Source organism: Poecile atricapillus, chromosome 3 (genome assembly GCF_030490865.1).
Source record: "Poecile atricapillus isolate bPoeAtr1 chromosome 3, bPoeAtr1.hap1, whole genome shotgun sequence".
NCBI lineage: Eukaryota > Metazoa > Chordata > Aves > Passeriformes > Paridae > Poecile > Poecile atricapillus.
In genome coordinates this window covers 56941931-56965177 of record NC_081251.1, presented here as the reverse complement: position 1 = coordinate 56965177, position 23247 = coordinate 56941931, and the positions used below count along the sequence as shown (strand labels likewise).

Sequence of the window (23247 nt, the reverse complement as noted above, 5' to 3'; positions counted from 1 at the left end):
ATGAGAGACTTAAGCAGAGGCCAGGAAATGTGAAGTTAATTTAAGATTGATGCACACTGTGGGAAATTGGTGCTGTTTTCTGGCCCTGGTGGAGTCCTGCCGTAATCTTAGCTTTCCTGAAGCCTTTATAATGTTGTTTGCAGCATCAGCTTAGAGAGTTTTGTTGTTTAAATATAAATATTAGCTCTTGCACACCTTTGTTACTCCAACTTACTTTGTCAGGAATGGATTAGGGTTGTATTTCAGCAGGGTCTAGTGCAGTCACAGCCTAAGAGTCCCTGTGGTTGTGTGAGGAGCACACAGACGCACACACAGCATGCGCACGCAGTGATTCGCACTAACTGCTGGGCTGCAGCCTTCTGGCTTTTCTCCACAAGTCCAAGACTATTTCTACTCCTGCCTTTGCAGCTGTCTGAGGGCACCATGATCTGGACTGCTAACAGCAGATGTTCTCAGCTTGTCTGTGATAGTCTTTTAGTGAAATAAATGTGTCTTTGTAATGCAGATGAAATCCTTGTACATTAGAGGACCTGAGTGTATATTCTTCTAGGATGAAGGTCCTTGAAAAAAGAGCTAAAAATATATATGCAGTAAATGACTCCAGGGAGTCAAAATGTAAACAGCAACCTTCTTGCCACCTGCTGTAGCTATGAGCCCAATTACTATACATGAAGAATACAATAAGGCTTCTACATTTATTCTGGTATTTGGAAGAGCAGACCCCAAAAAGGGGTTCTAAGCCATAAACTCTCAGATCAGCTGCAGAAGTCATCATGCTTCCAATTTGGTAAAGTAGAAACAACTTTCCTCTCTTTCTGCTCTGATGTTCTAAAGTTCTGCTTTAATGCCAACGTTGCTGAGGCAAAGGAGGTTGAACATAAAGCATCCTTTTTGCTATGTTGCTAGTTTCTTGGACAGTCAGTATTTGTTGTTGACTGGTCACTAGATTCCCACCTACCTTCTTGTTGTATCATTTCTCCCTGAATCATATCCCCTTGCCAGCTGCGCTTCGTTGGTTGGTCAGAAATCCTGTAAACCATCTGTCCCTTCTCCCTCATTGACTCCAAAGAGACAGTGCTCCATAGGCTTGGGAAATATGGGCATTGCTGCTGGGGGAGAGCAGCTCTCAGGATTTAGGGCATGTGCTTTTTTTGAGTTACCAATGCACTGTTAGCACACATACATCCGGGTATATGTATCCCAGCAGGAGCTGCAGTTGACCTGTCCTATATTGTATGAAGAAGGTCTGGATGAGATTACTGCATGGACATCTCTTCTAAACTGAACAACTGTCAGGGAGTTCAGAGGACTTCAGAAAAATCATTGATTAATAAAAGAAAAATGAGACAAAACTGGGAGAAACAAACACAAAAGATCAAAGGGCCACAATTACTTATGGGGCTTGGGAAAGGGTACTATGAAGAAGGCATTATCCTTACTTGCCAAAGAGGAAGAAGGTAACAGGGTAGAATTGCTGAAGTGACTTAGTGAATTGTGAGAGGAAAAATACAGCCTCCTGAGTCATCTGAGTGATCTTCTTGGGAGTACTATACTAAGCAGCAATCAATATTTTCTATTGCTACCTTGTATGCCTGTCTAATCTCTGCTGCTATCTCAGGTTTGGCTTCCATCTCCCCTCCCATCCGTCTCTATTAACGTCACCGACATCCACCTGCAGCTATGTAAATGTTAGCTCTAGCAGCAGTGTGCTGGTTAGAGTAAACTACAAACTGCCTGCTACACAGGCAAAACTGGCTCTGCAGAATATGTTAACCAGAAATACTTCAGGAATCATGGATCGGATCCCCTGGTTCAGGGAAAATGGATCAGTGGCTGCCTCCTAAGTGACCCGTGACAAGACAGCCTGATAAGTGTCATCTCTTCACCTAAATTTTGACCTTTCATCTGAAGATACAGTTTTATGGTTAAGTAAAGTGAGGTCAGTGTGACAGTGCAACAACAGGGGTTTAAACTTTGTTTTTTATATTCAAGGCTCAAAGTTTCTGCCCTTTTCTCCCTTTTTTCAGGACCACCAGCCTTGGAATCTCCTGCAGGTTTTTGTCTCGGTCCTGTTGCCTTCCTCCCTCTGTGCCTTGTATTGCCAGACAACTCAGAGCTACTCTGTCCCTGAACTTATAATTCTGCCACAGCCTAGTCCTGATCTCTTGAAGAACAGAACATGACATTTGCTCTCTGTTTTTGATGTTGATCACTGCTACAGCCAATGTAGGTCTTTATTTGGGTGTGAGCTTATAGCACTGTGGCTACCTGGCACTAATTGTCCTGGTGCAAACAAATGTCACAGATATGAAGTAGTTGATTCTGCTGTCACTTAGGAGACATGTTGTGCATAGCTGTGGTTGAGGAAGAACTTGTGCACATGCTGGTGTTTTGGAGTAGCAAACAGGCAAAGGAATTGCAGCTGGTGATTTGATTGACATGGCTAAACAGGTAGGCGTTTCTGTTTTCAATAATAAAATCCTGTGCAATGTAAATTAAAGACAGAGTAAACAGATTTTCTGTGGTTTTGGGCAGAAATGACATTACGTCTTTTGCTGCTTCAGAGATAACATTTCTGTGGATCTCCAGAGAGAGCATTTATATCTGAATTATGAGACTTCTACTATTTAACAGTGACTTCTGGGCTTGAATTTTATAGACTCTGGAACTAAACAGGTTTAAAAAATCCAATATTTGTAACAAGATTAATAACAACTATGATTCCTTCCATGATAAAATTAAACAAAACAATAAAACCACCCAAACCAAACAACCTTATCATTATTTTAAAGAATAAATGCAAAACCAGAACAAATCCTTTGATGAAAATGCAACCATGTTGTGTTAATCAGTATTTTCTGCTTGCTGCCTTTGCAGACTTGGTACCTGCAATTATCTCAAGCTTTGCTTGCACACACACTGTTATTCTTTCTCATTAACGTCACTAATGTCTACTTGAATTCCTTGCAAGCAGAAAGACAAAGTGTCAGTGAGCAGCGAGTGCAAGGAGTACTTGTCACCATGGCTAAGTTTTAACGTAAATCAGCGGAGTTAATATGTAAGCTTATCTGATGGCTTCAAATGTGAATGAAGTCCTAGCTGGAAATACTGCTGCAGATCAGCTTGTCCAATTCTTGCATATTGCTAAAACACAAAGGAAGCAAAGAATTTTCCCACTTGATGATGCTATTTTTATTTTTTTTCAATGAAAGGTCAGATACAACCCACATTGCTTTCTCTCTCTTTAGCCTTCAGAGGCTGAGGAGCTCTGGCAGTCACAGCAGAACAGGTATTTCTTTAGGAAAAGCAAAGAGGAATCTTTTCCTGGATTTTAATGGGCTGACAAAAGACAACAGAGCAACCTGGACTGTTTGCATGCATACTGGCAAATGGTGTGAGAGAGTTTATTCTTCTGTGCAGTCCACTGGGCTTTGAGAGTGGGATATTGGTTCTGAGAACTGACTTAAGGGAGTTGTAACAATGTGATGTGTTTCCCACTAACTTCAAGTATGACTATAGAGACCTAAAGGTAAATATTTGTATGTATATTTATGTAATTTATAAAGGTGTCAGAACCTCAATTTCACTTTTTCCTCAAGAAAAAGCCTTTTTACAGCAGAAATCACAGGTCCTTTAATGGAGGTTTCTGCTCTGGGTGCCATAATTCATAGCTAGGAACCTCCATTATTAATGAACCTGGTCAAGCATCCAGTGCTGGAAGGCATGGGAGTGAGGAAACAATGCTGGCTACAGGCAATGCTGAAGTAGGGCAGCGAATGCTGAAGGGGCAGCTGCAGTGCCTGCTAAGCATTTTACTATTAATGTGGGCCACAGGAAAGAGCTGGATACACAGGTCTTTTCCATCTTCCCAGCTGGAATGTCAGAAACCAGTTTAACAGGATGGTAAACCAGCAGAGTCAAAGGCTTACCAGGACAAAATCTGGCCCTTCATAATAAGGCAGATTAAACCAGTGCCACATGATTTTGTTTCTTAGAGGAAGGCACTGCCACAAGCTATATTCAGGTGAGCTTTTTATTGCCTGTAACTCTGCCTTGGGTTATGTCACCCAAACTGACAGGGAGCTTGAGCTGTTTTATTTTCAAACCACATCTCTGAGTACTAATTACATATTTTGCAAGCCATATTTCAAACTCACATGACTTATGCTCTGTATGCAAATCTCAGAACTTAGTCTACCTATGCCTCTGCCATACTTCTCCTACTTTGATCTGTCCAGGTTGCAACTCTCCACTCCTCAAAAAATTGGTTTGATAGGAGGAAATGAGCATTTCTATCTCTTGGTCAAGGAGGAACACAGGCGTAATGCAGTAGGAAAGTGGCTGGTTTGCTTTTATTTCTGTCCATGCAGCCAGATTGAGTCAATGCTGTGCTCCTTAAGCGGTGTAGTGTTACACAATGTAGCGTAGACTTTGGGTGCAGAATACTGAAGAGAGACAAACATAGGCAGGGAAGTTAATTCTGGTGACATGGATCAAACTTACACACACAGATTGAATTTTACACATATGTGTATTTGCATTAAACTGATCCCATGAAACATAACAAAACCTCATATTACATGATACCATATGTATTATGTCACTCCAATATTTAGCCGAAAGCAAGCAAAATCTTCTGCACATCTCCTGAAATCTTAAGAGAATATTTTATTGTTCTAATCTAGCTACTAATTTTGTCCTTTAAAAGCTGCTACAGTATTGTATTTAAGATAAAGTTTCCAGCTGCTACCTTGTTTCAATGGAATCAGTATGAGACAATGACAAGCATCTCTGGTTTTGTTGCCTCAGGACTGAGTTGACCACTGTCATCACAAAGGTCAGTCTGGATTTCTTCTGCTGCTTGCAGCATTCTTTTTGCTGTTTATACAGGTATCAAAAATGAAAGAATAGGGACAAAGTACTAATTGCTTTCTGCACAGGTGGTAAGGAAGTACAAGCAGCATAAAGGTCTTTCCCAGATACCCTGCTAGATAATTGGCCACCCACAAATGCAGTCCTGCTTAAGGTCTTCCCTCCTACCTGTGTTGAATTAAAGAAATAGGACAGCAGGATATATATTTCTAGTTACATTCAACACAGTATCATCTCTGCTGCCAGTGAAAGCTGGAAACACATGGAAAAACAGCTTCTGCTCAGGCATTAGGCTCAGGCTGCAGTGCATGGGGTGAGTTGGAGGGAACGTATCCGTCTAGGACCTAGTGCCACCCCACTTGATGGGAACAGCTTCAGAACTTCATCTGCATTGAGACTGCCTGCCTCATTGCACTCAGCACAGCACCATCAAATAAGGGGAGAAGCAGTCCTATTCATACAGGAGGGAAAGGATTCAAAACCCATCTGTGTATTAACAGCTGTGCAAGTGGCTGACTGAATGACCTGAGGTTTCTATTTCTAGCTGCTCCTTATTCCCCACTAAATAAAGTCTGAGGCATCTTTGTCACTTCATTTATTACAGTTAATCACCATAGTAACCAATAAAGTTCAGACTGAGTTCCATGGAACTGGTAAAACTTAAATGAAACAAAGAAACAAGGAAAACAAAGAAATCCTTTGGATTCCAAATGCTTTACAGTTTCTGTATGTTTGTAAAAGCAAAAGAATCCCTTAACACTGAAAATAGTAGTTAAGGCCTCTATTTTAATTTTGACCCAATCTGGAACATACTGTGATTATTCTGGAGTTACCCACTTATTTTTTGTTTTTAGTGAGTGTCCAGCAATCCTATTTATGTACAACAAATAGTGGTGTTATGTGCATTAAAAACCCAGGCATAGTTTCTGTCACAGGCCTTTTACAGCCTGAATTATCAAGAGGAGCAGGCATAGAAGTACAGTTGGAGAAACAAGTAGACCCAGCAACTGTCTGCCTCTTGATAAATTCCTTTTATAGGCTATATAGATTGCAACAAAGGGTTTTCAGGAGAATCCTGAAGAGGGAAGATTTGCACAAGTTCGTAGGGTGATTTCTAAGATGTGGGAACAAGTTTGTAAATGTAACTCCTAGGTCTCATAACCTGCTTGATATAACTTTTGAAAGGCAGAGTCATCAAGTCAGTAATTAATGAGAGGTGGTCCTCAGGATCACTGTATCACAGAATCACTGAGGTGGGAAGTGTTCTCTAGAGGTCATCTTGTCTAAAACCCCTGCTCAAGCAGAGTCAGTGAGAGTGGTTTGCTCGGGATGATGTCCAGGTGGGTTTTGAACATCTTCAGGAATGCAGCCTCCACAACCTCTCTAGGCAACTTGTTCCAGACTCAAAATAAGAAAGTTTTTCTAACTTTTGAACAAATTTTCTTGTATTTAATTTTGGTTCCATTGGCTCTTTTCTTATAACGTGATTGTGCTGAGAAGTTCCTGAGAGAAGGTGTGATGGTCTGTGAAATGCTACAAAGATCAAAGAACCTGTCTCTATTTCTATGTTAGAGGAAAAAAAGAATGGTGAGACATATCTCAGATGAATACAGGCCATAGGAGAGCAAGCTGTATGAATAGAAATGAGTGGAACAAGAAATACCTGTCCATGGCAGGATTCTGATGTGGGATGTCAGAGCTACTGAGACGTGAGAACTCAAAGAAAGATGTTCTATGTGAATAGAACATTCTATGTGAATAGTCTATGTGAATAGACTGAAAGACTATCTCTTAGGAAGCAGTCTGGACCACATAGCAGAAAGGCACATTATCTTTCGATCCATCTGATAGAAATTGTGAATGAACTTGCCTATTCTTCTTCTATGAAATCTACTATATAAATTGAAGGCCGCTGTTTGGATCCAGCTACATGACCTGACATGGTGGAGCTGCAGGATCTCTGACATGCAGCGTTGTCTTCTATTCACTGATTGCTCATTGTCCAAGTCATTTTGGCCTGCTCTTTCCAGCTCACCAGTGAATTGTTGAACTGCCTCCTGCATCAAACACAGCCTGTGAGCATACTGTAGGAAGCCAGGTGTCTTCAGGTTGCTTCCTTCTTATCCTGGGATATGTGTCAGCTTCACACAGTATACTTAACCATCTTGAACACCTGGGAGTATTAAAATCTGAGATTAATTTAAGATTAGATTAGCATGAAGACTACTCATATATATGTACATGTATATGCATGTCTGACTATTTGTAAATATACGCATACATGTTGATGAGTATAACAATGTATTGCATATTAAAATAACTTTTACATATTGAAATAGATTTTTTAGATATTCTTATCTTGGTGTTCATGAAACTCATTAGGCTCTTTTGACATGATTTCTTTATTATCCTCACTCCCAAGTTGCTTTTAAATGCAACCTGTTTTCTCTATACAGCTATTTGGCTGATTTATTATAACTCATCTTCTTTTCCCTGGAAGTTTCTGACCAAAGGCTAAAGCACTAAAAAAAGTGAAGGTGAGAATGTCTCCCCAACACAGGATTTCATTCATTTGCTTTAAGTGATCTTTTCATTGTAGACATCTTTCTATGTTTGGGTTAACTTTTTTGTGGAGAGGGAAGGGAAGGTGCGGGAAGGGAAGGTGCGGGAAGGTGCGGGAAGGGAAGGTGCGGGAAGGTGCAGGAAGGTGCGGGAAGGTGCGGGAAGGTGCGGGAAGGTGCGGGAAGGGAAGGGAAGGGAAGGGAAGGGAAGGGAAGGTGTGGGAAGGGAAGGGAAGGGAAGGGAAGGGAAGGGAAGGGAAGGGAAGGGAAGGGAAGGGAAGGGAAGGGAAGGGAAGGGAAGGGAAGGGAAGGGAAGGGAAGGGAAGGGAAGGGAAGGGAAGGGAAGGGAAGGGAAGGGAAGGGAAGGGAAGGGAAGGGAAGGGAAGGGAAGGGAAGGGAAGGGAAGGGAAGGGAAGGGAAGGGAAGGGAAGGGAAGGGAAGGGAAGGGAAGGGAAGGGAAGGGAAGGGAAGGGATGCTGAAAAGGCTTCTGAATCAGACCATCCATGTGGATCAGACAGGCTTTTTTCGTAGTTCCATGAGCAGAATAACTATTGCATTTTCAAATTTTTGGTAGTTGCTGAGCAGTTTGTCTGCTGATTCAGATGAAATGGCACTGCCCTGTCTGATGAGCTGCTCTGTTCAGTCTGATCTGCTCAATCTGATCTCCTCTGGTAGGTTATCAAGGTGGTCTTCATGTAACCAGAATCTGGTTACCCAGGGCTTCAGATCTTCATAAGCATTACTTCCACCAGAAGTTTAAATATCATCAGAGGAACTGTGAAAGCAAGCAAACAGATAAACATACCTCAAATTCAGCATATGCCTGTCACAGCAGAAAAAAATGTTTGGTCCACAAAACTCTAGTATAGTAGGTATGTAAACCGACTTATACTGCATTGAATGAGATTTTTTTTTCCTATTGTCATTTCATAAAACTCTGTTTTTACTGTTGCAGAAAGTAGTTAAGTGCAGTAGCGTCTTTTTTTTTTTCCAATAAAAGTATCACTTTATATATTGTTCCCTGTGCCCGCAGAAAATCCTAGTTCACAGGAAATATAGAGGCACAGACAGCCTTTATATTTAATTTTAAAAAAGGAAAATTACTTTTTCTTTCATGGTCCTCCACATGTCCCCAAAGATGATGGAATTACGTATATTCATGAAGGGCAAGAAAAATGACTACTTGTTACAGAAAGAAAAGTGAGGGATTTTTCCTGCTAAGAAAAAAATGCCAATCTATTTTTGTTTTTATTCTTCAGTCTTTAAAGAAAAAAAAATAGCTAAGCTGATTTAAATTAAATTTTACAAAGCATATGCTCCTGGGCAGAAATCTTATAAATCCACTTTCAGCCCAAAGCACATTTTTATGGTTGAGTTATAATAAACCACACAGAAGAGGGATTCCACTTGAATTGCTTACAGAATATAGTAGCACGAAAGGTATTATTGTTATAAAGCTTCGCAGTAATGTTTGAATTTAGTTGACAGAACCAGCAGGGCTGGTTTTTTTTAGTTTGACCTCTTATCATAAGAACCTACTAGAATCTCATACTACAGAGAATAAAACACAGCCAAAAATTCAAAGCAGAAAAATTATTAAAATAATAAAGTGGAGGCTAGATTGTCCCAATGCTATAATACATTTGATGCATGAAAGCTGCTATTCTGGGTGCTTTGGCACTGGAAAATAATGAATAAAAAATCAAAGCTTTTGTGAAGTAAGTTCCCATTCATCAACATTTAAAAGCCAAGGTGATCTGCAGTGGACATGGCTTTATTACAAACTTAATTTATCAGATTCATGTTAGTTTACAGTGAAGCTCAGTTTGCAGAATCAGGTAATCTGTCTAGTGGTTATACAACATAATGTTACATGGCAATGCACACATATAGGTGACAAGGAGTGTTTGAAAAAAGAATAAATAGGAGAGAAGGCTGGGCATTATCTGATGATTATGCAAAGTACATATTAAAGGACTAATTTTAGCTCTTCACTATAGGAATGAAATGTTTACATAAAAATTTCCCCATATAGGTGCCTCTGCAACCTTGGGGTATGTTGCCAGGTTATTTAATGATCTAACTACTCTCATATAAAATTCAAAGTATGGTCTTGATTTCACGCAAGAGAAATATGAAGGCTACTAAAATTGGAAGATATTTTCTTTGTTATCAAATGGAAGCATCTTAGTCTGGGTCTGGGAAGGGTCTAGGGTCACACAAGAAAGGGTGTCAGAGGGAAAATGTAGACCAGGTGGCTGCAACCAATAATCTCCTATACTTGTTATTCTCCAAATTAGAAACAGTGCAACTGGTAGAATTCCAAGTATCAACAGCAGCAGCTTGAACATAAAAGGCTTGTCTTGCATCTCAAATATAGCAAAACTCTGCTTTGGTCTAAGTAGTAAAGACAAGACAGTTCTTACATTTCTTCTATAATCGTTGCTACGTGCCAAGCAAAACATTGAAATTGGGTGAAATTCATCCTGAACAATGCCTCATACTTACTAGAAGATAAAGACATTGTGATGGAAATTAATTTTAGTATAGGAAATATGCTTGGGGTAGTTCACACACAGGGTTGGAAATGAAGGACAAGAAAGAAAGGGATGCTGAGGTGCATGGGGAAGTGTTCTTTTGTGGACACAATGACAGCTTTTAGTAGAAAGCCAAATTCTGACTAACTGATATGATATGAAATATGAAAGAGACAGCAAGTCTGAAGGTGGAACAGGAATGAAAATTTGATCACCAGGAAAGGAAGGGGCCTTGCCTTGCTTCACGTCTGAAGAACCTCTCAAACTGCCAAGAAAATGAAGAAGGCACAAGGGATGGGCAAGTAAGTCTCAGGAGAGATGTACCAATGTCATGTCCTTAGCTGAGAGCCAAAAGGTATCATGGGATCAAAGTGTCCTCAAACCAAAAATGTGTGAAGTGATACAGGAAGGGGCTGTCAGTCATGTATGCCTCTGTGAAAAACTCTTTGAGCAACTTTTTTCTGTTCTTTCAAATAATTCTGAAGTATCATGCAGTTGTAAGGGTAAATTAGCACAGTTGGGATTCAGGAGGTCTGCTTGACTAAAACTCTTCTGCTAGTATGCCAATGAACGTGCACAACAAATAATTGTGAAAGAAGAGGATGGCTGCTGCCTACAGGATGAAATACTTATCCTTCATTAGGGGAAGAGCTGGCCAGTTCTGTTTTTCTGGTTACTGAGACAGAGAAAGCTCATGGTGGAGACTTTAACTACTCATGGGTGACAATTTAAAACCTACTCCAACCAGCGTGATATCTCCTTGTTATCAGCACTTATCATAAAATCATAGAATCAAAGAATGTTTTGGGTTGAAAGGGATCTTCCTTAAGGGTCATCTAATTCCAAATCCCTTGCCATGGGCAGGGACACCTTCCAATAGACTGGGTTGCTCAGAGTGCTATCCAGCCTGGCCATGGACACTTCTAGGAATGGGGCATCCACAACTTCTCTATTCAACCTGTTCCAGTGCTTCACCAAGAAAACGTCTGATCTCCTGAAGGTAAGGTTAGGGAGCTTGCTGTGCAACCTCCTTGCCATCCTAAGGATTTTGAACCTCACCAATTCATCGTCACTGTAGCCTCGTCTGCACTTGAAGTTCACATTGGCCACCTGCCTCTTCCTGTTGGTGAGTACAAGATCCAGCATAGCACCTCTCCTTACTGCTTCATCTGCCACTTGGAGAAGGAAGTTATCATCAATGCAGGAGGTCCTGGACAGCTTGTGCCCTGTTGTGTTGTCCCTCCGACAGATTTTGGGACATTCAGATTTTGAATTCCCCCCTGAGCACCAGGGCTTGTGAATGTGGGGCTGTTAATTTAGTGGGCTGCGCTCGCTTGGTCATCCTGGTAAGGTGATCTACAGCAGACACCTACGCGTCACCTGTCCCTGTTTTCCCTTTAATCCTGACCCATAAACTCTCAGCCAGATCCTCATCTCTCCCCAGGTGGAGCTCCATTCTCTCCAGATGGTCACTGACATTGTGGGCAACCCTGCCTCCTCATCTTCCCTATGGCTCCTAAAGATCCTGTATCCCTTCATTCCAGCAGTACTGTCAGAGGAGCTGTCCCACTACATCTCCATGATGCCAGTAAGTCTTAGCCCTGCAGGCATGCACATGTCTCTAATTCCTCCTGTTTATTCTCCATGCTGTCTGCCTTTGCATAGAAGCGTTTAAATTTGGCTGCCAATGCAGTTGACTCTCTGGCCAGAGTGGCTGGGATTCTTCTGTGCAGCTCTTCAAATGCCGACCTGTTTGGCTCTTTTGAGGGAATTCTTGGCACTACAGATAGTCATAATTCATATGGAGGGATTTCAGGTCCTTACCTGTGGGTCCTTACCCACATTTAAATTTCTTTATTGCTTTAATTTATATATTTTTTATCCAGCTCTCAGACAAAGAGAAGTCACAGTACCTCTACAGAGTAATGCATTGGGTTTTTTTAGCTAATTAGATTTCTCTGAAAGTGAATTTGACCACCTTAGAGGTATTAGCTTAGCTGTGTCAAGTATGAGAATAAATCCAGGGCTTGGCTTAGAGTTAATAAAATACTCAGCTACCATGTGAAAACTGAGTTATTCAAGTTATTCAGACATCTTCAGCATGCATGATTATCTTCAGAATTATCAACAGATTTCTTTACTCCTAATTCTATTTAGGAATTGCTTGGAAATAACACATATGTAAAAATATTCTTTTGGGTATGGACAGATAGAGATGAGATTTTTAAAGTGCTCTGGGCTTTCAACATCTTTCTTTTATTCACTACATGTATTAAAATTAGAATTTGTTCCTTCTCCTTCCTGCCTTCTTCAGGTAGATACCAAATGAATTGGTAAACTCTGGGGAAGATCATACCCTTATGCATCCCATACCTTTCTCTAAGAAGCTTTCCTATGTTTTGGAATGAATGTGGCAGCTGAGATGCAGCATGTGCAAAAGAACAACAAGGTCCTAGTCACAGTCTAGCTTCTGTTTTCAGCCCTTTCAAAGCTGCTTCCTTGCTGCCCCAAGAACAGGATTAACAGGCAGCAGCTCACAGAGGGAGATCAGCTTTCTGAGACATGGATGTAAGTTGGCAGGTGAAAATCAATGAGCTGGGCACTCACTCCTGCTATTTGCTGGGGCTCTGTGTGGTCAGAGCTGGTTCAGGGAGTACTGCAGGTTGGCAGAAAGCACCAGCTGAATCCAGGGAGTCTCTGCAAAACCTTTAGAGTGAGTTTCCCAGACTACTTGGCACAGCAGCTTTTTCGTAAGTTCTCTACAAGCCTAGAGTGCAAAACTCTTAGGTACTTTGTGCTTCTGATTGGCCCTAGTGTTCATGCTCTGACTCTAGGGGAAACCTCTGTGATGAATCTGTACATCCATAAAGCTTTTTGCAATGCTTTCAAGAAATACTGGGACAATATTCTGTGCTTAAAGGCAGAGATTCAGTGAATGATTGTGTGAAAAACAAGACTTTTAAACACCTGAATGACTACTGCAGATAACTAAAATATACTTACAACCATTTTTCCTCATTATATGAATATTTGAATTCTTTGCAGAAGGATATTGTTGAGAATATGCCTTATTCTGAGTGCATTTTAATGCAATGAAAAGCTTTAAGAAATCTATAAATTGCTTCAGAATTTTCTTGAATAGAGTTAAAGCAGGCCATTATAGTCTCAATGAGACAAAAAGATACACCTGCTTTCTTCATTGGTGGTTGCTGGGGTTTTTAAAATTGCTTTTATTCACTAATTCAAATGAAAAATCCTTCTGTATTTTCAGACATTTCATGTTTTGCCTTATGTGCATTTAGGAACGGGAACTCCTTGTGCCCACTGACCAACAGGCTGTCTGGGACTCTGTATTCAAAGCAGAATGCTCAAAAAAGCCAATCTGACCATATCCAGTCTGTTCTACTAGGGTTGGGTTTTGATTGCAAATATTTCCACTATTCCCAGTACAAGAAACTATGCAGCATGAATACACAGAACCTAATCTTTGCTGTGTCTCAGTCTCTCCTCTAGGTACATCTTTTTTGTCTCAGGGAAACATATTCATGGGCCTGTGGTTTAGTGGGCATGATGGAAGTGGTTTGAAGGTCAGATTTGATGATATTGGAGGTCTTTTCTAACCTTAATAATTCTACTTTTCTGTGAAACGGGGAAAGCCTCTCCTCAGCTGTCATTTAATTTCCATCTCTTCCACCAGCAAAGCACTGCAACTTCATGTTACAGCAAATTAATATCTAAGCTTTTTTTTCACCATTGGCAAGCCTAAGTGAAATTGTGATAGCAAGGCAATGTTGTATCTTGTGCAGGTGGTGGTGATGCAATGTAGAGAACCAATACTGGCCACAAAAAAACTGCTGAGTTTAACTTTTCAGCTTGAAATCCTGATGAATAATGAGTCTTTTCATTGGAAGTAGCAGGCTCAGTGTCCCCTGCAGCTCACATAATGGCCTTCCTCCTCTCCCTCGCTGGCTGGCCACGGGAGAGGGAGAATCGGTAACACTAATCTTTGAATCTCTGTTAATTAGCAACCAGTTTCATGTCACAGGAATCAAATGTCTTTAAGAAACTCTCAAGAGAAATGAATATGACCCCTGTGTACTTGGAGACCCGTTCTGTACATGAAAGGCTCCTGTGGGTGCTGCCAGGGCATGTGGGTGCCAGCAGCCAAGGGTCACATTACACCCCTCTGAAACAAGGCAAGCGAAGGAGACAAAGGAAAAAAGGACATATTACAAATAGACTGCCACAAAAATAATGTTTCCCTGTCTGTAAAAAATGATTGTGGAATGAAACTGGTTTAGAAGGAAGGCCCAGAGGCTTATTCATTAGATGGGTTTTGACACAAAAATCCTGGCCTAGGTACAAGAATACCCAAACCCTTCTGTGAAAGAAGTGCCAGCCTGGGGCAGGCACTGCCTCCACATAACCACTTCTCAGCAATGGCTTCATTGTTTCCTGGGCAAAAACTCTTCCCTTGACCCTGAGGACAGGGCCTTTTCTCTGGCCACACTGAAATGCAGATACATGAAGTCACCTTTCCTCTTGACTGCTAGACAATCTGGTAAAAGTCTGCCCCATAAGAAACCAGAAACTTGCATCTCTGAACACATTTCTGAGACAAATTAAGTGGCTTTTTAATTTTATAGAAACAAACCTCATCATAATTTCCATCTTGCAGGAAATATTGTTGTTCCTTTTATTTGTGACTTGAAGCACCTGAAAGAGATCATTGGAATTCCCTAGAATACAGAAATTTTGAAATTATTCAACTTTGCTGTTCCCGCTTCAGCTTCTGTAGGAACTGAGGCAGGGAAATTGTAGAGAATAGCCTTTGCCATTGCACATTTCATTCATACCAGAACTTTGTTATATGCAGAGACTGAAAGAAAAAACCTGTAATAAAGAGCAGGTGACCAAGAAGCTAATACCATTACCATGATGCATGCAAGAAATGGATCTATATTAAACTTACCATGTTGTCATTTTTTCTGGCATTGCTTTATCCCTTCTGATTTCTGGTCTTTGCAACTTTAACATTTTAATTTGGGCATATTTTTGTTTTTTAAACAGGTCTTTAAAAGCACATTTTATGATCTAAAGGAATTTTAAGCCATCCCATTATGATACAAAGAAAATGGGAGACAAAAGTAGGGGCATAACAACGCATGCCTCTAAAGTAAGGCCTGCATTTGTGTTAAATATTGCTCAAGAATTTGTGTTCAAAACTCATGTTTGTGATTTTCATGGTGGAAAAATTATTGGAAAAAGAAAGTGGTACCTAATAGAGTAGCATGCAAACTGCAAAGGGGAAAAAATTCTCTTATTGTGAAATTTCCAGATGGCAATAAGATTGCTGGTGTTTGGATGGAAGGATGGTACAGTCTCAGTAAGTGAAGAGCTCAGCACACAACTATGCTGAGTCCAAACACAAAATAGACTGGTTTTATAAAGCAATTCTGACATAGGGGACGTCTTCATTGTTTTGCAAAATCAAGTAAATATGCAATACATAACTTTATATCCAATATAGCCTGACTAACAGAAAATGCTCTTTTGAGAGATGATGTGAGACTTCTGAGATGTATCACAGATAAACTGGTTTCAACTGCCTGGTATGAGTTTACTGCAGTTTTTGTATTCATCTAAACATGACTTTCATGTTCAGTGGAAAGGGGGAGTGTTAATTATTTACACTACTATAAATCTTTAATTGCTGTGGTGTCTGTAGTTGCTTTATCATTTGGAACAGTGGAATAGCTCTTGCTATGGTAGATACAAAATGGGATGTGACTGAAATGAAAGCTGTTCATCACTGCCTTGTATGGGAGTAATCTTTAGTGGGCCTGTGATACCTTCAGTACAGTGACAAGCAGTCACTTTGTAAGAAAGCAGGGTGTGTGCTCAGACTACTTGCAGTACACTGAAATAAAACATCCAGAATATGGACAGCATTGTGTATGATTTACTGTGTGTCCCCTAGTAGCTGCAAAGACACATCTCACATCCCATGAAGACCCTAAGACTAGGCAGAGCATCATTCAAGTAATCTCTCCAGGTTCAGTGAGACTTATCTGTGCACTGAGTGTCAGGTCCATAAGTAACTGCCTTGTTGCACCAGGGCATGTCTTGGTGTTCAGGGATTTTTCAGCCCTATTTTGTATAGGATTCAGATATCATCACCTTCATTATAATAAGTGGAGAGTGAGATGAAAATAACAAGCAAGAAAGGGTAGCAAGCTTTTTGACTTGGCTTTTATTTTGCAACTGTAAATGCAGAGCATAGCTGGGGGCCTGCATAATTCATGCTGCTTATAGCTAAAGATAATCAGGGAAGAAAAGACAGAACACAGCATATTCATATTCTCATTTATACAGAGTTGTTTGCCCTGTTAGTGTGAAATTAGATCTGCCATATCCCAGGTGGTTCTCTCCTGTCCTGTGTTACCCTTTTTCTTACCACTTTGCAATAATTCTTCCGTCTTGCCGTTCCAGTATTTTCCTATTTATTAAAGATAATCTCCTTTTCTTCAGAGTAGGGCCACTGCTCAGATCAGCCTTAGCTTCTTTCATCTTTCTATGAACAAAAAGACTGTGTGGAGCTTCCTTTGTAGGCATAAGCATTTCTCTGACTCAGAACTTTATCATGGCCTTTGGCTCTGGACAAGAGAGCTATAACTATTACAGAAATTGCTTTTCTTTTTTACAACAGACTTGTGTGGACCCATGAGACAACTTTTGTCTATATGCCAGAAACACCTCAGGATCTAGCATTTTTCTTCTCTTTGGAAAGAAAATATTATGTTTTTAAACCATGATAGTGTGACAATTTAGACTGTTTAGTGTGATTTATCCTCAGACAGCAAGAATATATGAAATTGCATAAAACTAACAACTGTTCTTTACAGGGACTTGGACATTCTACATTTTTTCCTTTTTTTTCTTTTTCTTCAAAATGATAGCAAAGTGCTGGAATAGACTGATTGGGGAATGGCTGCAGGTGCCAGGAGGTCCCTGAGAATACCTTAGGGAAAGGCTCTGAGGAAGCACTTCATGTACCAGATGCCTGCCCTGCCCTAGGAAGCAGGAAAAATCAGTGATGTGTTCAGCTTCCTTCCAAACTTTTTTCTTTTAGCTAAATCTGTATCTTTCTCTCCTCTGTTCTGGGACTTAGAATTGAAGGTTAATTCCCAGATTGGGATGTGAGACAGCTGTCACTGATCAGCAGCTGAACCTTGCAGTTGTACCTTACATGCAGATTGTGGTGGCTTTGAAACATCCATCAAACTGAGCTCATCACTCTCAGGTGCACTTTGTTCTGGCATTGCTGGCTTGGCTTAGTTTAAATCTAAAACAGTGTAAAAGCAGATTTTTAATGGTTTACAAGCAGAACCATTAACTAAGCTAAATTTTGTGGCATACACTGGACACTGTTATCTCACCTCACTGAAGTGCATGAATTCTGATAAACTTGAACTGAGTTGTTATTTAACCACTGTCCTGGTTCTGGTCAGGACAGAGTTAATTTTTGCAGTGGCCAGGACCCAGAGGTCATTCTATCCCACCTCACATCATTGCCTGGGGTAGGGAAAAAGGACTGTCTTCTGAGGAGAAGGAGTTCTGGTCCAGTCAAACGTGGCAGAGGAAGTCATCTGGTTTTGTCTATTGTTGGGGGAGTGGAATGTTCCATGTGTATCAATTGTTGCTGTCTCACCCTGTGATTTTTGCCTTTTCTGCATCCAATCCTCATCTCCATCTTCAGAGGAGAGTGGGAGGGGAAAGCAGGGGAGCAAGAGAGTGGCAAATGGTTTAGAGAGTCTCAGTGGGGGCACTAAACTGAGCAGTACCATTCCTAAACTGAGACAGCCATTTATTTGTAATGTACTTATTTATTACATCACTTAGGATTGAAGTGCCATATCACTTTCAGGAGGTCTTTTGGCTGTCATCATCAGAACATCTTTCTTTATGGTTAGGGAAAGATTTTTAAAATCCTGCACTGCATAAATAAGAGTTTGTTTCACAGAATGTGAGAGAAGAAGTATCTCTAGGGAAGATCTCATAACTTCTTTAACAGCCTGCCTTTTGCTTTCATTCTCCAGTGATCCTTCATGATTCAATATTCCAGAAGAGTGGCTCCTTGTTATTGTTGTAAATATCACACTTGAAATTATGATGGGAAAAGCTTCTTCAAGACCTTGAGAAAGAAAACTGAACATGTTAACTTATAAAATGGACATGTATTTGAATAGCTAATTAAATGAATATTCATATGTTTTCTTCAGCTTTACTCATAAATATGCAATGCTCTATTTGCTTAAGATGTAATGCATTAGTTTGCTCTGTTTACTGTATTATATCAGTTTTCCAAGCAGGAGGAAACACAGTTTTGCTTCATATTTTCACATTCCATAATCTGTCTGTCACCAGCTTTTGTTTGTACTTTCTTCCACTTTATTTTTATTGTCATCACCTGAATAAAACCCAGTACATTGAAAAATGAGTGGTTTATAATTGATTCATGGCATTCTTCATTAAGGTGTTAAAATCCAGAAAATTCTCAGGGTTTATGATACACATTTTTTTTTTTTACAGAACAGAGTCCTGTAAATAGCAAAATGATGGCTTGAAATATGAGTATTTTTCTTGGTTATCCCAGAGGGAGCTGGCAATTACAGTATCTGAGCATACAAACCTCTCACAAGAACCTCAGCCAGGTATGTTGCCATCTTTTCATAACATGACTGAATGAATGGCCTAGTTGCAAGAACTTTGTGGAGGACCTATGCTTCAAAGTACAGTCTTACCTTTGGCTTAAAATTTTGCTGTCTAATACTTTTGGTTTTTTCTTTCAACAGTGCCTGAAGCCTGATTGTTAGAAACGATTTTACTCTGAAGTCATACTCTTGTTGCTCACACACAGGACTTTATTCAAAAGGATGATCTCGGTTCAGGGCTCCCTGCTAGAGCAGCAGTAAGTTCCTTGAGCAAAGGCTACTTTTACTGTCTGGAGTAGCAGGGGTAGAATGCTGAATGTGTGCAAGAGAGTAAGGAAAAAAGTCAGATTTGGTAACAGATTATTAAATTGTTCTCTGAACCTTCATAGGGCCTTAGAGCAATAGAATATCCTGAGTCAGAAGGGACTCACAAGGATCATTGGGTCCAGCTCCTGACCCTGCACAGGACAGCCCCAAATATCACGCAGGGAACAGTGTAGATGCTTGCTACTGGTCCAGTAGTGATCCTTGTTTCTCAGGGAGTATGGCTGGCTTCTTGAGTATCCCTCCTGTTTCCACAGGAATGTAGACAAACAGTAAATTTCAATTTTGGCCTTGGTTTTGTGACTGAAATGGAAATAGAAGACACACAAATAATCATCATACTTACCAACAGTGTAAATGTGAATGGAAAGGGGAGCACGGTTTTATGGTGCAGGACCCACTTCCTTTTGCTGGGAGATTAAACAGAACATTTCCTGGTTCATTCCTGGCCAAAGTGAGCACAGCAGGAGCACTGGTCTTACATCTTCTCTGAATGACTTCAGCTGAGAGCCAGATTTGTTTGTCATGGTGTCTGTATTATTGTGCTCATTCACAGCACTGAAAGGACCAGTGCTTTTGGGGCTTTTTGTGTGAATATTGGAATTATTTGTTTCTTTCTGTACCTAGAAAATGTTATGTAATATCACATCAGCCTATGTAACATGGTGCAACATTGTGTAAGGCTATTACATATGCCCCTTGGCATGACAGAAAATGAAAATGGGATTCAAATTGTTCCCTTCATATTTGAAATATCCCAAGGCGTATTTTTGAACTAAAATTCTAAATTACATGAAGGAAGGCTGAGTGGGTATTAGGTAACCAGCAACATCCTGGACAAAACAGCAGAGAGAAAGGCTTCTGCTTTCTTTACAAAAGGAGAGTTTGCAGGCCAAGGCAGATCTGTTGTGTCTGAAAGTTCCTCATGGACCTGACAGTACAATTTCTTTGAAGTTCATCACGCTATTTTGCACTATTACAATAGGAGTCAAAGTTATGGTCAGATCTGTGTATTTTTAGATATATACGATTCAGTACACAACAATTATTTGGATTCTGATGAAATATTAATGCCTTGTGTATGTATTAGTTTCATAATTTGATATTATATATTTGAGAGCTATGAGTCATTTTAGATGAAGTTTATTTATAACATCTTAGTCATAGGGCATAGTGCAATTATGCCAAGGAAATGAGGTAAATAGGAAGATTAAGTACTAACCAGCTTAATAAAGTCAAATTCAGATTTTGAAAGTACAATTCCTATCACCTCTGTCTTCCAAAATATTTCAGAGTAAAATTTCTGCAGTGAGAACTGAGATCCATGAGCTATAAAATGTAACAAATCTTTCCTCCTGTATTTCTTCTGTACACTTTCTCTGCTGTTTTGGATGAATGTTTAAGTCTTTTCCTGGGGTCTAGGAAGCTGGCTCTGAGTGGCCCTCCCTGTGTGATGGTTGGACAAGATGACCTCCAGAATTCCCTTCCAACCCCAGGCATTCTGTAATTCCAGGAATAATCTAGATGTGTTTATTGTTCTTGCCAATGATTTCCAAAAAACTTCTACCCCATTACTATCTCAGAAATGTTGCTGCAGCTGTCAGCTTTGACTAAAGCTGGTGAGCAGCTTCAGAAGCATTTGTAAGGACTCTCACAGTCTGCTAATGGCACTGGAATATTTTTCTCAATTCCTAGAAAGTCCAGTCCCAAGAATGTATGGCATAAAAACAATAAAACTGTTACAAAGAAATCCATCTAGTCCTTCATCTTTTCTGCAACCCTGGACATAAGTAAGTACTTTGGGAACAGCAATAACAATATAAATTTCTTTGATACAGCTTCCAGAATAAATTTTTTTCTATGTACACACCCAGTTTCCTGGAGAGCTCAGATGATCTGTAGTCTGATGTCTTTGGGCAGTGACTTTCATAATTGTAGCACCTGCTGCACAAAGAACCAGCTCTCATTTTACCTTGCTTTACCTTGCTCCCACCATCTTCATTTGATGGGCCCTTGATTTTTACTGAGTGGCTGAAATCCTGATGTCCCTTCACTCTCTCCAAGGCATGTGTAACATTGTCATGTTGTCACTGTCATTTGTTGTCATGAGTTGTCTCTTCCCCAAGCTGAGGGGTCCCAACCTACCCAAACATCCTTGTGCCAAAACAATTACCTACCTTAGAAAGTACTTGTTGTCCACTTTTAATTTTTTTGATTATTAAGAAGAAAAGTGACACAAAAAGTGACCAAAAAAAAGAGGGAAATGGGAATCAATCTCATCCTTACATGGGCCTGGGCATGTGTTCCTCGGTGACAGAATTAATTACAAGTTTTAGTGCAGTATGTCTGTTTTTCAGACATTCCTTGCACTATTTGAAAATACAGCTGCAAATGTTTTCTGTGGCACAGAAACAATTTAAAGACCAACTTTTAAATAAATGGGCCACTGAGTTTGTGAATGCCTTCCAAAGCTTCTGAGGCATGGCAGTGTCTGGGATTTTACACTGTAAATCAAACCAACTTTTCAAAATGACACAAATTAAAACATTGGCCAAGCTGTATGAACATGGGTGGGAGGAATAAAAATAAGATTCTATCAAAAGCTGTCTCAATGGATACAAACTCACAGGGGGGACAGGTTATTTCCTCCTTTAACTCATTGGATTAAATACATTGGATAAAATAAAGCATATGTAAGCAAGAATAACTTGAATTTTTGGTTTCAGTTTATCCTGGAGTACTACAACAAGTGATTCAAAGGATATGCTCTTCCATAAACTGCATCTGTAGTGATATGATCAGGATCTGGCTGTGAGCATGCTTTTGCCGGTGGAAGCAAAAAGTTTTGTCTTGGAAGCTGACATAAGGGAACGGATCAACGTGTTCTGATGTTCAGTGTAGCACTGGTTAACATGAAGAACGGCACTAAACGCCATCATTAGACACAATTCAGATAGCTGAATGCCCAGTTTTGTTCAATAAAAGTGATGTATTGATAAAAGGAAATTGCTTTTTGTGTATGTCTACCCCAACTAATTTTGTACCTACGCTGGTTTGCTTCCAAGTCTTTTGGATGAGCATTATAAGCCATAACATTTTAGTTATTGATGTCCTGGTGCCACCCATTAGTGCCATAGATATTATAGGGACACGGTGTCTAACTTCAGGAGTTTATATTAAGACAAATCAAAAACATAAATAGGAAAGGAGTGTGAAGGACAAGATAATGGTTATAATAAAAACAATCTCCTACGGTTCTTTAATGCACAAGCATACATAATTCATATGCATTTTTTTCCAGGTCCTACAATAATGACTTTGGTAGTTCTTTTTTCACACTAATGAAATTCCACTGATGAAACAATGGAGGCATTATAGGACGGACACTAATAAGGGGAGTGAAGTCCAGCATATTTCAGGAAGACAAAGAATTTGGAATTTGAACTATTTCTTTGAGAAATACAGAGCAGAGTTCAAGGGTTTCCTGCATATGAGTGACTGATATAACTTTCATTTATTTTTTTATTAAGAAGCAATTTCAATGAAAAATACTGATTTTTTTCCACAGTGCTTGAGAACATGCCTGTGAAAAGGGGGGCAGAACAATATTTTAGTAAGCTTCCTTGCTGTGTCTAGTTAAGCTCTTCAAAGATTTCTGAGAAACAAAGAGAGGGACTATTCATATGAAGGAAACATTTGATACAGTTGCCAGAACACTGATTAATATTATTGCAATTGACAGAACGTGTCAATTAAGGATTTTAGTGTGATCTGCTGTACTTCTGTGTCACAAAACTGCCACCTTTCTGCCTAAAGGGTTCACAGGATTTTATTCACTGGGGTTGATTATTTGTCATGCTGATTATTTTAGAGTGTTGCTGCACATCCATGACTCACTGCTTTGGAATGAAAATTCATTTTATATGAGATAAATTTATTTTATACAAGACAGCCACTGTGCAAAGTGATCAGGCAAAAAGGTAATGTGATGTTTCTTTGTAACAGATTGGTGCAACACCTAATTAATGGGGGGAGCCTACAGCTTTTATCACATGAAGTCCTGAATCATAAGGACAAGATGTGCAGATGAGGCCTGAAGAACAGGCAGATTCAATGATGAGCTACAATACACCTTCCAGTTCTTCCTACCTAAACTGAAAGACCAGTCATATCAAGGTGTAGCAGATTAAATTTAATGAATATTATTGTGCTGTGGTGACTTGACCTTGTCTGGATGC

The 23247-nt window shown here is 39.9% G+C and overlaps 2 long non-coding RNA genes across 15 annotated transcripts; both read left to right on the top strand.

Moving 5' to 3' along the window:
- Positions 1 to 1658: 1658 nt before the first annotated feature.
- Positions 1659 to 22009, top strand: LOC131577845 (uncharacterized). 14 transcript variants are annotated; one of them, XR_009277315.1, is made up of 7 exons: positions 1659 to 1939; positions 2028 to 7409; positions 8009 to 8306; positions 18564 to 18685; positions 18827 to 18942; positions 20705 to 20799; positions 21736 to 22009. It is a non-coding gene; the product is annotated as an uncharacterized LOC131577845 (long non-coding RNA). The 14 variants fall into 14 exon arrangements; XR_009277318.1 differs by having other exon boundaries at positions 1663 to 1939; positions 2028 to 2226; positions 2337 to 2451; positions 4709 to 7409; positions 18827 to 22009; XR_009277316.1 differs by having other exon boundaries at positions 2028 to 2226; positions 2337 to 7409; positions 18827 to 22009.
- Positions 11246 to 15331, top strand: LOC131577846 (uncharacterized). Its single transcript, XR_009277319.1, has 3 exons — positions 11246 to 11559; positions 12286 to 12539; positions 15042 to 15331. It is a non-coding gene; the product is annotated as an uncharacterized LOC131577846 (long non-coding RNA).
- Positions 22010 to 23247: the final 1238 nt, after the last annotated feature.